The sequence below is a fragment of the Impatiens glandulifera genome, unplaced genomic scaffold (genome assembly GCF_907164915.1).
Source record: "Impatiens glandulifera unplaced genomic scaffold, dImpGla2.1, whole genome shotgun sequence".
Lineage (NCBI taxonomy): Eukaryota > Viridiplantae > Streptophyta > Magnoliopsida > Ericales > Balsaminaceae > Impatiens > Impatiens glandulifera.
The window spans coordinates 261,648-275,770 of NW_025918982.1; positions in this window are offsets into that span (position 1 = coordinate 261,648).

Consider the following 14,123-nt stretch of genomic DNA (forward strand, 5'->3'; position numbering starts at 1 on the left):
CCAGAACCCCATCAGTAATATCTTTACCCACAACCGACTAATTGTCTTTGAAGAACTTCGCATTAAAACCATCCGGACCAGTGTTTTTATTCCGATCAATACTGAATAGAGCTTCTTTAACCTCAAACCTCGTGACAACCCTTATTAACTCGCGATTATCCTCAGCCGAAATTTTTTTATCTATAATCTGATACAACGTATTCAGGTGACTTTGATACTTCTTTCTTGTACCCATTAGTTGATTATAGAACTTGATAGCTATATCTTTTACACCCTTCTAACCCTGAACATATTCTACATCATCATTATTCAGCCTGTACACGTTGTTTCTCATGTTTCTAGTCTTGCATTTCCTGTAGAAGAAAGCTATATTTTTATCACCCAACAAAAGCCAGTTTTGTCTTGACTTCTGCCTAACAAAGTTCTCTTCAAGTAGACTCAACTTCTTAAATTTTTTGAGTGCATCCCTCTCTGTCTCATTGAGTTGTTAAACATTATCATCCTTAAATAACCATTTCTGAACCTCTTCTAGTTCTTCTTTTGCAACTAGAACTTTATTGGAGATATTGCTAAACTTTTCTTGTCAAAACTTTGGAGTTGATTCTTTAGGATCTTTAGCTTTTAAGAAACTCTGTACATATTGGAACCCCTAACATATGTAGACCATACACTTTGAATAATATCCTTGAATTTGTCATTTTCCATCTAGAAGTTGAAGAATTTGAAGAGCTTCTTGAACCTCTCCTCCTTTTTTATAACAATTGAATCGGGTAATTAACAGAAATTCTAGGATTCAAAACATGAAGTTGACTTCTCAGAAATTGGTTGATCCAATTCTCATTGACCAAACATCTGTCAATCCTACTTTTCCTTATGCGCTAATCTCCTCTTGTAGAAGACCAGGTGAAGAAATTTCCAAAATTAGTAGGCTCAATACAAACCATATCACTGATACAGTCGTTAATGTCAATCATATCCTCAGTGATTTTAGATTCTGGGCTATGATCAATTTCATTTCTTGTTGTATTATAGTCACCAAGGATAGCACAAGATTTATCACTACCAATCCAGTTCCTAAGGCAATTCTAGAGTAGTCTTATGTTAGTGCTTGAGTTACTATCGTACATAATAGCAAGATAGAACACAATTCCGGTGATTCTGTCTTTGACCGCAACCAAGATTGTTTGATCATTAGAAAAGAGAGCCTTGACCTCAGCAACTTTATTATCTCAAATAACCCAGATTCCACCCTTTTTGTTATTTGAATTGTGAATAATTTCCTAGATACTATCAATACACAGCTTGCTAACATTGTCAACGTTCTGGCTTTTTAATTTTGTCTCAAGAATACCCACAATAGTGATCTTTTGGTTCTCAATGATCCTCCTGATTTATTTGCATTTCAGAGGGTCATTGAGACCCTTTATGTTCCATGTCACTATATTTATGAATGGATATAAGTGTTTGGTTCCTGACTTTCAAGGCTATCTTGGATCTCATCCTTAGAGAAGTTATAAGCATCACTTGCCTTACTATCTTCAATGGCAATAGTTTGATTGTTTGGAATGATGTTACTGCTCGGTGGGAAGTGTATCTCATAAATCTCATCCTCTCCCGTGATAGAGTTAGTAGCCTCTAGATCCATAATCTTTCTACTTTGTCTCCAATTTAAAGCATGTTCTTTTTTAGTAGGTCTCTTCTGACTTTGAACCTTTTCACTATTGGATTCATGTCTGTTATCGATTTTAATTTTCCCCACTTCAGAACTAAGACTCACTACCTTATTCAAGACTAGCTGATCTTCTTCTACATTTGATTTCTTGATTTCGCAAAACCCGAGATTCCCCAAATCAATCTCTATAGTTTCCTTATTATTTTCAAGATTTTCAATGTTTTTTAGTCTAGGATTCTCCTGATCACAATTTTAAAAGGTGGCACAAAGTCCAAGGATCAGATCATTTCGAATTAGGATGACATTGTTTCTTTGGTTCCTGCTTGCATTCCTGGAACTGTGAGGATTAGGACTAGGTTTGATTGCTTCATAAGGGCCAAGAATTCCACATCCCAAAGATCTTTGAATACCATAATATTTAGATCCATAACCGATAGTTACATCAGGATTTGTTCTAAGATCAACATTAGGAATGGTGGACTTATGACCGACATTAGTATCACCAGCAATAATAGGACCACTATCAGTATCAGGACAATCCTTTTCAAAACCAGCATTAACAGTATTGGTTGCTTTAGGCCCACATTATCTAATATAGTGACATGAGTAGGTCCGGGAACAGTAAGGCCATGACCAGGTTTAATAGGGCCAATATGTCTAGGATCAACATGATGAGCTAGTCCAGGACCGGTATGACTAGGACCTACTTTATTATGACCAGTACCCTGACCAGGACCGGTATTATCAGGAACAACGTTTTGAATAGAACCTATTCTTGAAAAAATAGTATCCTTAGGACCAGTGTTTTGAACTTGACTAACATGATCAACTTTAGCAGGGCCAGCTTGTACTTTTACCCATTTCAGTCTTCTCCCGATCTACTTTCTAACCCTTTTTTTGCATTTGATTACTCATCCTATCAGCATTAGTGCGCTCATTAATGTTAACTTTAGATCTGTTCACATTTTTAGTAGCCTGGTTAGATTCATTTAGACCACCTTCCTGAACATTTTTATTGGCCTTCGATTGTATATTATTATTGATAGGGCATTTTCTCATTGAGTGTGTGAAAGTGTTACATCACGTACATCGATTAGGGTTCCATTCATGTTGAACTCCAATATCAAACAGATTCCCCAGTCTATCCTTTAGTTAAGATTGATCGGGAGAGAGCTGCTTGGATGTATTTCAACATCAACTCTGGCCACAGTCGCTCTCTCGTAGCCTTTTATTTCTGGGATCGGGTGTATAGGTCAAGGGACCGAAGAGCACAGTCCTGGGTTTGCTCAGTCCCAAACTCAGGTTGCTCAGTCCTAAACTTGGGAGGCTCAGTCCCAGGTCAAGTCTATCAGTCTAGGTTCTCGATCCTAAGTTTAAGTAGTTCTTGGTCCTAGATCTAGGGTTAGGGTTAGTTTTACAAGTCCTAGGTCTAGGAGGCTCGGTCCTAGTCATCAGTTCTAGTCTAGAGACTCTCGGTCCTAATCATCGGTCCTAGGCTAAAGGCTCTTAATCCTAGGTCAGTAAATCAGTCATAGGCTAAGGGGAGGACTCGGTCCTAAGTTTATAAACTCGTCGGGTTCTTTAGTCTAGGGTTAAAACCCTCGGTCGGGGACTCGAACCTTCCTCAAATACACTAGTCTTGATCTTCGGTCGAAGCTGGAGAGCATCGGTCCTAATCCTCAGTCGGAGGCTATGTTTTCCTGGTCGCAGTTGAAGAACAAGACTGAGGATTACCAGTCCTAGGCTAAAGCCTTAGGACTGAGATGTTCTTATTTTGGTTAAAATTTCAGAAGTCTATAACTTTTGATTCAGGTCATAGAATCTTGATATGTAAGCTACAATTAGTTCATATGATCATGAAGAATAAAAACCCTAATATAAATCACGATTTCAAGATCTTTACAAAGATCAATTTCAAAATGTCATTTATAGGTCAAATTTTGGAATTTTCCAAATTAGGAAATTTAAGGTCTGATTATTGTTCCATTAGCTTTGAAATGATGAATATAGTATAAAACAATCAAAATAAGAACATCATTCAAACCTTAAAATAGTTTTGAAGATTGAATCAAAATCTAAAAACCTACGGTTGCCCGTTCCTCTACTGAAGATGAATGTCGTGCTATGGTGGTTACTACTTGTGAACTAAAATGGCTCATGTCTTTTCTGAAGACCTTTGCATTTTGCATATGTTCCTTATGTACCTCTTTTGTGATAGTCAATCAGCTCTTCGCATCATAAGTAATCATGTTTTTCATGATCGTACGAAGCATATTGACTGTCACATTATTCGGGATGAGCTGATTTCTGGAAACATTATCACCCAATATGTGTATATTGGTCATTAATTAGCTGACATTTTGACAAAGGCCTTGGGACGTTCGTCTTTTACTCTTCGCAAGTTGGACATTCTTGATCTCTCTACTCCCACTTGAGGAGAGTATTAGTGTTAAAATATAAGAAAATATAAATGTAAGATTTTATCACAATATTATAAATTGTGATAATATCATTATTATATTAGTTTCCTTATAAGTTCAATGTAATGTCGATGTTTTTTTTTATCATTTTCAAGGTCGTACAATTTATATGTTTTTTTGAAAATTTTGATATCTTAAGAAAATTATTTTATTCCCCTAACATACTAGTTCTGTTTGGTTTGTTTTTTGAGCTATAACAAAGACATTCAAATATTTTAATATCTTCTAAAATATGTTTTTTGTCTATTAAAATTTCAAATAGTCATTTCCAACCTAAATTTTGAGATGGAAATTTATTAATAAGTGTGTGTTGCCATAAAAATGGAAAATGTCCAAAATTTTACTGGTAGAATAGATTGAAACATTAAAGACCTTGCAACTTGTAGGAATTGTCTATGTTTTTTTTTGTTCAACCTCATTTTGTTGTGGGAGTGTAGACACAAGTCGTTTGATGCAAAAATTCCTTTTGATTTGAAAATTAATTTACACTTTAAATTAAAATTTTTTTACCATTATCTGTTTCAGATTATTTTGATATTACCATCATATTGTGTTTTAACCATTTCATAAAACTCAATAATCTTATAAAAAATAACTTTTTTTTATTTTAGATTAGGAATTTCCAAATGCATTTACTAAAACCATCAACTATAGTAAGTATAAATGGACAATTAATGAAAGAATATTCTCTATAAGGACCTCAAACATCAATATGAATCAATTAAAACCATTTTGAGCTATTTATTTTACTAATTGAAAAGGGATATCTATGCATTTTAGCTTTTTTAGACACTTCAAAGTGTTTTGTTTTTGAAATGTAATTAGGATTAATTTGTTTCAATACACAACTAGAAGGATGTCCATATTTAAAATGTAAAAGATAATAATCAACAATATATGTACAAATTGAGATGCATATCTTATTCAAAATAATATATTTTTTGGGAAACGGTTAAAACTATTTCATTAAAATCCTTAAAGTGGGAGGGTCAAGAATCAAACCTAGATAAATCTTAAGGATGATTAAAATATGATAATCAAACGACCCTAAAGAATATGATTAGTATCAATCAAATATACAAGAAATAGTGATTACAAACTGTTTAAAATTCTAATTATTTCAATCAAAATTTTTATTTTCATATCAACCTAATGTTTCAACAGGCTGTATTCTTCTTCCCCATGGCATTGTCCTTCCTCTTCCCCTTCCTCCTACAATGAAAAGGGAATGAACTAAAAAGGTTAATGAATACTGCCTATTCTCATTTTAAATTCTTTCTTTTTATGAAACTATTCTAATTTGATAAAAATAATTATTCTTCGGGATTTCTGGTTCTTTACCTTGTTGTTCTCAACTTGAATTTCAATATTATTGTTTTTATTTTATTTAGATTCAGCTTTAGAATTCTCAACAACATTAGATTCTCTATATCAACCGTGAAATTATTTTATTCCTCTTGATTAGCTTGAGTATATTCCTCTTTGTTTTCATTAGCAACCACTTTAACTTAATTTGATTGAGAATCCTTAATTATCTCTTCAACATGATTAGGTTGAGGTTCCACCTCATTCTTCGTACTGCTTCATTCTTGTACATAATTTTCTTTATCTTCTGTTGTCTGTTCTTTAACCATATTTTTTCTTTGAAAATAGGCAATTCTTTATCGTTTTCCTGCATCTTACTTTCTAACCTTTATGAAATTTTTGATCTTCTTCCATTGCAAAATCATATTTTGGGCCTGCATGTTCGAACATATTGAAGAAAGCATCTGTATGGCATCCACTCATAATTGATTTCCATGATAGTAAGTTTTCCTTTTCTATCTACTACTATCATACTTTTTGGCAGTGTGCTTCTAGGATGCACCTCCATGCTAACTCTAGTAAATGATAGGTGCTCTCCTCCTTGGTAATTGGGTTAATATATAATGGTCTACCCAATAAACCTGCAAAATGACTAAGGGCTTCAGAATTGTACATATGTGCAGGTATATTCCAAAGTTTGAACTATATCTATGCAGTTTCTTTTAACTTACTCAATAGGTTCAAGTCTTCGGACCATTTTTCCAACTTCATACAGTTAAATCCTATATATGTATGCCTATTTTCTAGAATTTCCTCCAGATTAGATCTCTTCTTGAATTTAAGGAAATGTAAATCATGGGAATTTGCTTAAATCTTCTCCAGCATTTTCCTTCTCCTTGCTTCAACAATGCATCTTTAGTAATTGGGAAGACTACTTTGTTTTTCCCTATATAGTTTTCCACAACTACATTTTCCTATTTCTTTATACAGTTTTTCTCTATTTGAGTAAGCAATTTAACTTTTTCAGCAATTCTTTCAATTTCTTTGAAAACTGATTCCTTAATTTTTTCTAGCACAAAATCCCTAATTCTTTAGATTTATTACTTTTGTTCTTCCCCTTCCCCATAATGGTAGAAACATAGTAATAGAACAAATTAATTGCAGAAACCGTAAGAGATTATCAAAAGTAAACCGCAATCGAGGACAAAATCCAACGACGCTTACAAATGTACAAGAAACTATAGACTAGAAACAGTTAATGAACAACACAAAACAATATCGGGTCATCCGTATCGATCATCCTGTGTCGCCTGTACCTATTGTGTCTCTCGTGCCAATCGTGTCGTGTCGCTTGTACCGATAGCGTTTTCTTTGATTAATGGTGATTTCGACGCCGATTTGATGACTTACGGTGTAGGACAATATCATGACGATCGTACCTTTGTGCATGTACCAATCGTGCCGCCTGTGCCGATAACGCTTCCTGTCTACAAAATGTTTTAAATTTATTCAAAATAATATTGTTCTTACTACAAAGAGATGATTTATAGTATCTAAAGCATATATTGAATTCTAAATATAACCAATAGCTAAGATATCACCAGAATCATGGTCATATATTTTGCAATATGAAGAATCAAAAAAACATTTTTATTTGTTTTGTTTTAACAGTTTTGAAACATAAATCAAATTATATTCAAATTTAGGAATTAGGAAAACATTTTAAAAAAACATTTGTTTATCTACCCATGAAATTAGCATACACTTTTATTTTGTTCGGAAGATATACACAGATTGGTTCAACCAATCATATAAGCTCAAACATATTTTTTTTTCAAAACACACGTAATTACTAGCAATAGTGTCAATAATCTATAATTATTATTTAAATTTTAAATCATTGTATTATTTTATTTTGAACAAATATGAATTTCACAAAAAGAATATTAGAACAAAACTAACCTATAGTCATTTTGCTAGTTGTGCTTCAAAAGAAAAAGAGATATTTAAATTGCTTCATTTGTTGAACCAAAATACACAACATAGAGATGGCTTCTTGAGTATATTATCGATGAGAGTTGTTATACTTTTGATCATCATCGAAGTAGTTGAGGGGAATGGACATCATCTTAATATAGTTTTTCATCTTCTTTTCATATTTGTTCCCTTTCTACCCGTCAGGGTATCCAATTATTTAGAGGTTTCCTTTTGAGATTCCCCCTTTAATTGTTTTTTTTCTGTCTCAATCTTTCCTCGACTATTTCTTCCTCCTAAATTGAACACCATTACATAATATTCTATAATCTCCTCTTCAACTTGACTGATTTCCCTTTTCTTTTGGACTGATAATATAGAGACATATTCTCTATCAAGATCTGACTCTAATTCAGACACAAGAATATGACTCTTTAAAAAGTCATAAGAATCATTTACACCTATTAATAATTGATCCAACCTCCTCTTAACATCCGCTTCTTCAAACTTTTACAGCACTTATTAACCCTAATATTAGTATCACATCTTGGTAGTGGGTTTAATTCTCTAAACTCATCCCATAATCGATTCATAAGGTTCAATTAATCATGATCCCTACTTCATCGAACTAATCTCTTTCTGAATTTAGAATGATGATTGCTCGTTCTTGACATGATAACGTTTCTTGATTCAATCCCAAAGATCCATTGTATTCTTAGTGTGTATACAATTTTATTTCACTTCAATAATTAAATAATTCTAGACCCAAGATCTAACTAGTGAATCCGCCTTAACCTAACCAACTTGAGCATCAATATTTTCTAGGTAAGGAATTGATTAGTCTATAAACTCTTGTTTGGACTTAGTCGTGAGTGCAATATGCACATTTTAACTCCAACTGATATAGTTATTTATGTGAATCCAACTGATATAGTTATTTATGTGAATAGAGTAGTAACAATTGACATACCAGGATTGTCGTATTTTCATACGTATAGAGGATCATCTGCTAGTTGTGCCATTCTTTCTTTGACTTCAATCAACGGCTTCTCTGTAGAAAAATTTTCAAACTTTGTTTTGATATCACTTTGTCGTATTTGCATACATGGGATCATATCTCATTTTATTGATTGATGAATAAAGTAAATAATAGTCGATATTCTTTATATTTATATCGATCTAAGTATCATATTAATACTTTTCTATTAGACTAAAGTTATGTCTATACCTATTTTAATACAATCTGAATATATATTATAAATTACATTTCTATATACGGACATTCCCATATCTACAAACTCTATCATAATCGGCATTCTCATATTTACATAAATTGAACAATTATTTTAACAGAATTGGACATTGAATTCCAATTTCAAATCTATAAAAATTGACATTTAATTACGATTCAGTCCTTATATTTGGAAAAATTATGAAATTGTAAGTCTTAAATGTTTCTTTGATATTTTTCTTCTTTTTTCATACATAATATAAGTGTAATTGTAAACATTAGATTATGACTACTACTTCTCTGTTTATAACTTAATAATAAAACAATGTTTATAATTTTTCATATTTAGTATACTAGGTAAAAACTAAAATAAAGGTTACCATTTAGATAATTGGTTAACACCACAAATGCATGTGGTATAATATGATAAGCTGATAAAAATATCAATATCGGTTTCCTAGAAATCTAGAGAATACCTACAGTGAATTTCTATGAATTATTGCCTGGTAAACAATAAATATAGATAATCACACATTTCTCCTTCATATCATGCGCATAAGCGTACAATTACTCACATTTAATTTTCTAACTCATTCAAACATTAAAAAATAACAAAAAAGAATACATAAACTTTTTTCTACACAAAATTCAATATTCCTCGGAGCATATTTTCATTGTATCATTTCCCAATATTTCATGTGTGCCTACAAATTTTCCAATAGAGAAATGTTGAAGTGAATAATTCAACATTTCCGCATAAAAACAATTGACTTTCAACAAATGTTTTCAAAATTTTCTTATTTCCTTAAAATGTATCTAAGTAAAATACTTACAATCATGACTACAAAAAAAAATGGTAACTTAGAATAAATGGATTAGAATGCATGTCCACATATTGACGATAACAAAAAGAATCAGCCAAAGCATGTTCTTAGAAGGTAGTTGTAGAGTATCTAGAAGAGTTCTTACTTTGGAAGAGGATTGATCTTTTGATACATATAACCAATATAATCCAAATATGGCTTTAAAAGATGTCATAGAGTCCCTATAATAAAGAGTAAGTGTTAAATTGAACAAAAAATTTGACAATTAAAAGAAATACATTATTGATATAAAAAATTATAATGAATTGTCTAATTTATTAAATATTAATACATCAATCATATATTACATTTCTTTTGAAAATATGGCATTTTTAAAACATGTTATGAAAAAACTTCAACAATTAACTTCAAACAGATCTTCAAACACAAACGAGCGGTCGTCTAACCTTTTATTCCTATATTTTTGTCGTGATATAATTTTCAAACTGGATGATATTTCTTTTCTAAATCACTATCAATCTTTTTTAATCATGAAACTTGTTGTTTTTGGCACAATTAGAATCCCACATCGAAAGATAATGGGAGTGAAAGAAGTTTCTTAGTATATAAAAGAAACTATATTCACAATTTGTATAAATCCCACATCGGAAGATGATGGTAGTTGGGGAAGTTTCTTAGTGTATAAAAGAAACTCTCCCCTCTTTGGTTAATCGCACCCAAATTTGTATCTCTTCTTCCTTATTAATTGATAACCTTAGTGCTCGGAGACGTAGGCAACATTTTGGCCGAACTCCGTTATCAAATTCTTTTAGTGTTCTTTCAGTTTGTTTATTCTTCTTTTGTGGTTCTGTCAAGAGTTTTTCCCCAACAAGTGGTATCAGAGCCGAAGGTTCGTCCTTGGCATGGTGGAGTCTTCAAAAGGGGTGTCAACTCCTTCGTCATCTTGGACAAGGACACCGATGTCGAATTTGAAGTTTGTAGTGGAGATCTTTAATGGAACTGGGCATTTCGGCATGTGGCAAGGTGAGGTTCTAGATTGTCTTTTTCAGCAGGGTCTAGATGTTACTATTGAGGTCGGAAAGCCAGATGGTATAGAAGAAAACGAGTGGAGTATCATGAATCGGTTGGCGTGCGGAACAATTCGATCGTGCTTGTCCAGAGAGCATGCTGTGAAGAATGAAACTTCTGTACAGAAACTGTGGCAAGCATTGGAGGATAAATTTCTGAAAAAGAGTGGTCAAAATAAGCTCCTTATGAAGAAGCGACTGTTCCGGTTTGATTACCAATCAGGTACTACTATGAATGAGCATATAACTAAGTTTAATGAATTAGTAACAGATCTGTTAAACCTTGACGTTAGGTTTGAGGATGAAGATTTGGCTTTGATGTTGATATCGTCCCTTCCTGATGAATTTGAACACTTAGAAACAACGTTACTTCATGGGAAGGGAAATGTTTCTCTTGATGCTGTAAGTTCTGCTTTATATAGTCATGAATTGAGAAGGCAGGATAAAAGGAAAAGCAAAGTAGGTACAACAGATGAAGCATTGATGGTCAGGGGCCGTCAGCAGAGCAAATCAAAAGGGAAAGGAAGAAGATCTGAAAGTAGAGTTGTCAAAGATGAATGTGCTTTCTGTCGTGAGAAAGGACATTGGAAGATTAACTGCCCAAAGTTGAAGAAGAAAGAGAAAGATTCTGAAGATGCGAATGTTGTAGAAAACAAAAGTGATGCAGATTCAGAATACTCTTTATCGATGTCACACACAACATCACATCTTGATGCGTGGATATTGGACTCAGCTTGCACTTATCATATGACACCAGTTCGAAAGTGGTTCTTTGATTTTAAAGAGCTAGATGGTGGAGTTGTTTACATGGGAGATGCTAGTACATGTAAAATAAAAGGGATAGGTTCAATCAAGCTGAGAAATGAGGACGGATCCACCAGAATTATCAGAGAGGTTCGGTACATACCAAATATGAAAAAGAATCTCATTTCTTTGGGGGCCTTGGAGTCTAAATGCCTACAAGTGAAATTGGAAAAAGGAATTCTTAAGGTAATTTCTGGAGCGCTAGTGATGTTGAAAGCTATCAGGAAAAGTAATAATTTGTATTATTATCAAGGTAGTACAGTTAATGGGACATCATGTGTATCAACTTCCGGGAGCAGTAAAGAGTTAGAGGCAACAAAACTATGGCATATGCGATTGGGGCATGCTGGTGAGAAATCTATGCAAACTCTTGTCAAACAAGGATTGTTGAAAGGTATAAAAGTTTGTAAGTTAGATTTTTGTGAACATTGTATTCTGGGAAAACAAAGGCGAGTAAAATTTGGCACTACTATCCATAACACCAAGGGTATTTTGGATTATGTGTACTCAGATGTCTGGGGACCTTCCAAGAATCCTTCTCTTGGAGGTAGACATTATTTTGTTACTTTTATTGATGATTTTTCTAGAAGAGTTTGGGTGTTTACTATGAAGAAAAAAGATGAAGTGTTTGAGATTTTTCTTAAATGGAAAACTCAAGTTGAAGACAAGACAGGAAGAAAGATCAAAGTTCTCCGAACTGATAATGGTGGAGAATACAAGAATGATCCATTCCAGAAGTTATGTCAAGAGTGTAGCATAGTTCGACACTTCACAGTTAGAAAAACACCACAGCAGAATGGAGTATCGGAACGTATGAACAGGACATTGGTGGAGAAAGTTCGATGTATGTTGTCTAATGCTGGGTTAGACAGGAAATTTTGGGCAGAAGCTGTGTCATACGCTCAACATTTGGTAAATCGCCTACCATCATCTGCACTTGGTGGCAAGACTCCATTAGAGGTATGGTCTGGAAAACCTACATCTGATTATGATTCCTTGCATATTTTTGGTTCTACTGCATATTATAATGTAGTTGAATCAAAGTTGGATCCACGAGAAAAGAAGGCTCTTTTTATGGGATTTAATACGGGAGTTAAAGAATATTGCCTCTGGTGTTTGGATGCAAAGAAAACCATTATCAGAAGAGATGTTACTTTTGATGATTATTCAATGTTGAATAAGGTAACACCAGACAAGATTGATTGTACTCCGCAACAGGTGGAGTTTGAGCAGATAAAGATAAGCCCAACTAGAAGTGACTCTCCGACGATAGACAAAGAGTTAAATGAGGAAGAGGTTCTGACCCAAGAACCTTCAGAACAAAGTGAATCAATTGTTGTGAATAGGCCAAGACGAGTTATTCAAAAACCAGGTCGGTTTGTTGACATGGCGGCTTATGCACTTCTAGTCGTAGATGATGTTCATCCACTTTTCCAGATGTTAGTCGATGTACTGAAAATGGAAAAAGGAGAGGCGTTATGGAAGATGAGATGCAATATATTCAGAAGAATGAGACATGCAAGTTGACGCATCTACGAAAAGGGAAGAAGGCTATTGGTGGTAAATGGATCTTTGCTAAGAAAGAAGGATTTTCCGAAAAATTTGATGTTCTCTACAAGGAAAAATTGGTAGCTAAAAACTACGCTCAGAAGGAAGGAGGTGATTATAATGAGGTACTTTCTCCTATTGTTAAACACTCTTCCATTGGAATTTTGTTGGCCTTGGTAGCGCAGATGAATTTGGAGCTAGCTCAACCAGATGTGAAGACCGCAGACATACAAGGTCATTTGAACGAGGAAATCTATATTTATCAACCAGATGGATTCAATGTTGCTGATAAAGAAAATTGGGTTTGCATGTTGAACAGATCATTGTACAGGTTGAAGAAATCGTCGAGACAATGGTACAAGCGACTTGATAAGTTTATGATGGAGCACAAGTACACAAGAAGCAGATTCAGTTCATGTGAGTATTTGTGAAAATTGCAAGATGAGTCTTACATCTATCTACTCTTGTACGTTGATGATATGTTGATAGCATCAAAGAGCCAATATGAAGTTGACAAATTGAAGGCTCAATTGGGTAAAGAGTTCGAGATGAAAGACATGGGGAAAACCAAATCTAATTGTTTAGATTTGGTAAACATCTTTCGCGTTTGAGTCGGCGCTGAAGAGCGCCAATTGGAAGCACTGAAGAGCTACTTTTAATATTGAAGATAGTAATTGGATATTGTGCCAAGGTGGAGATTTGTTGTTTTTGGCACAATTAGAATCCCACATCGAAAGATAATGGGAGTGAAAGAAGTTTCTTAGTATATAAAAGAAACTATATTCACAATTTGTATAAATCCCACATCGGAAGATGATGGGTGTTGAGGAAGTTTCTTAGTGTATAAAAGAAACTCTCCCCTCTTTGGTTTATCGCACCCAAACTTGTATCTCTTCTTCCTTATTAATTGACAGCCTTAGTGCTCGGAGACGTAGGCAACATTTTGGCCGAACTCCGTTATCAAATTCTGTTAGTGTTCTTTCAGTTTGTTTATTCTTCTTTTGTGGTTCTGTGAATGGTTTTTCCCCAACAAAACTCACCCAATAATTTGATATTTATTAGACTATCTAGATTCTTGAATCCTTGTAAAATGGAACGAAGATTATTATCATTCAGTCTTAAGAATAATCTTGTGAGAAATATATTATTATATTATACTATATTATTTATTATTATATATTCTTATTATATTTACTAATATAACTCATGTATAAATAC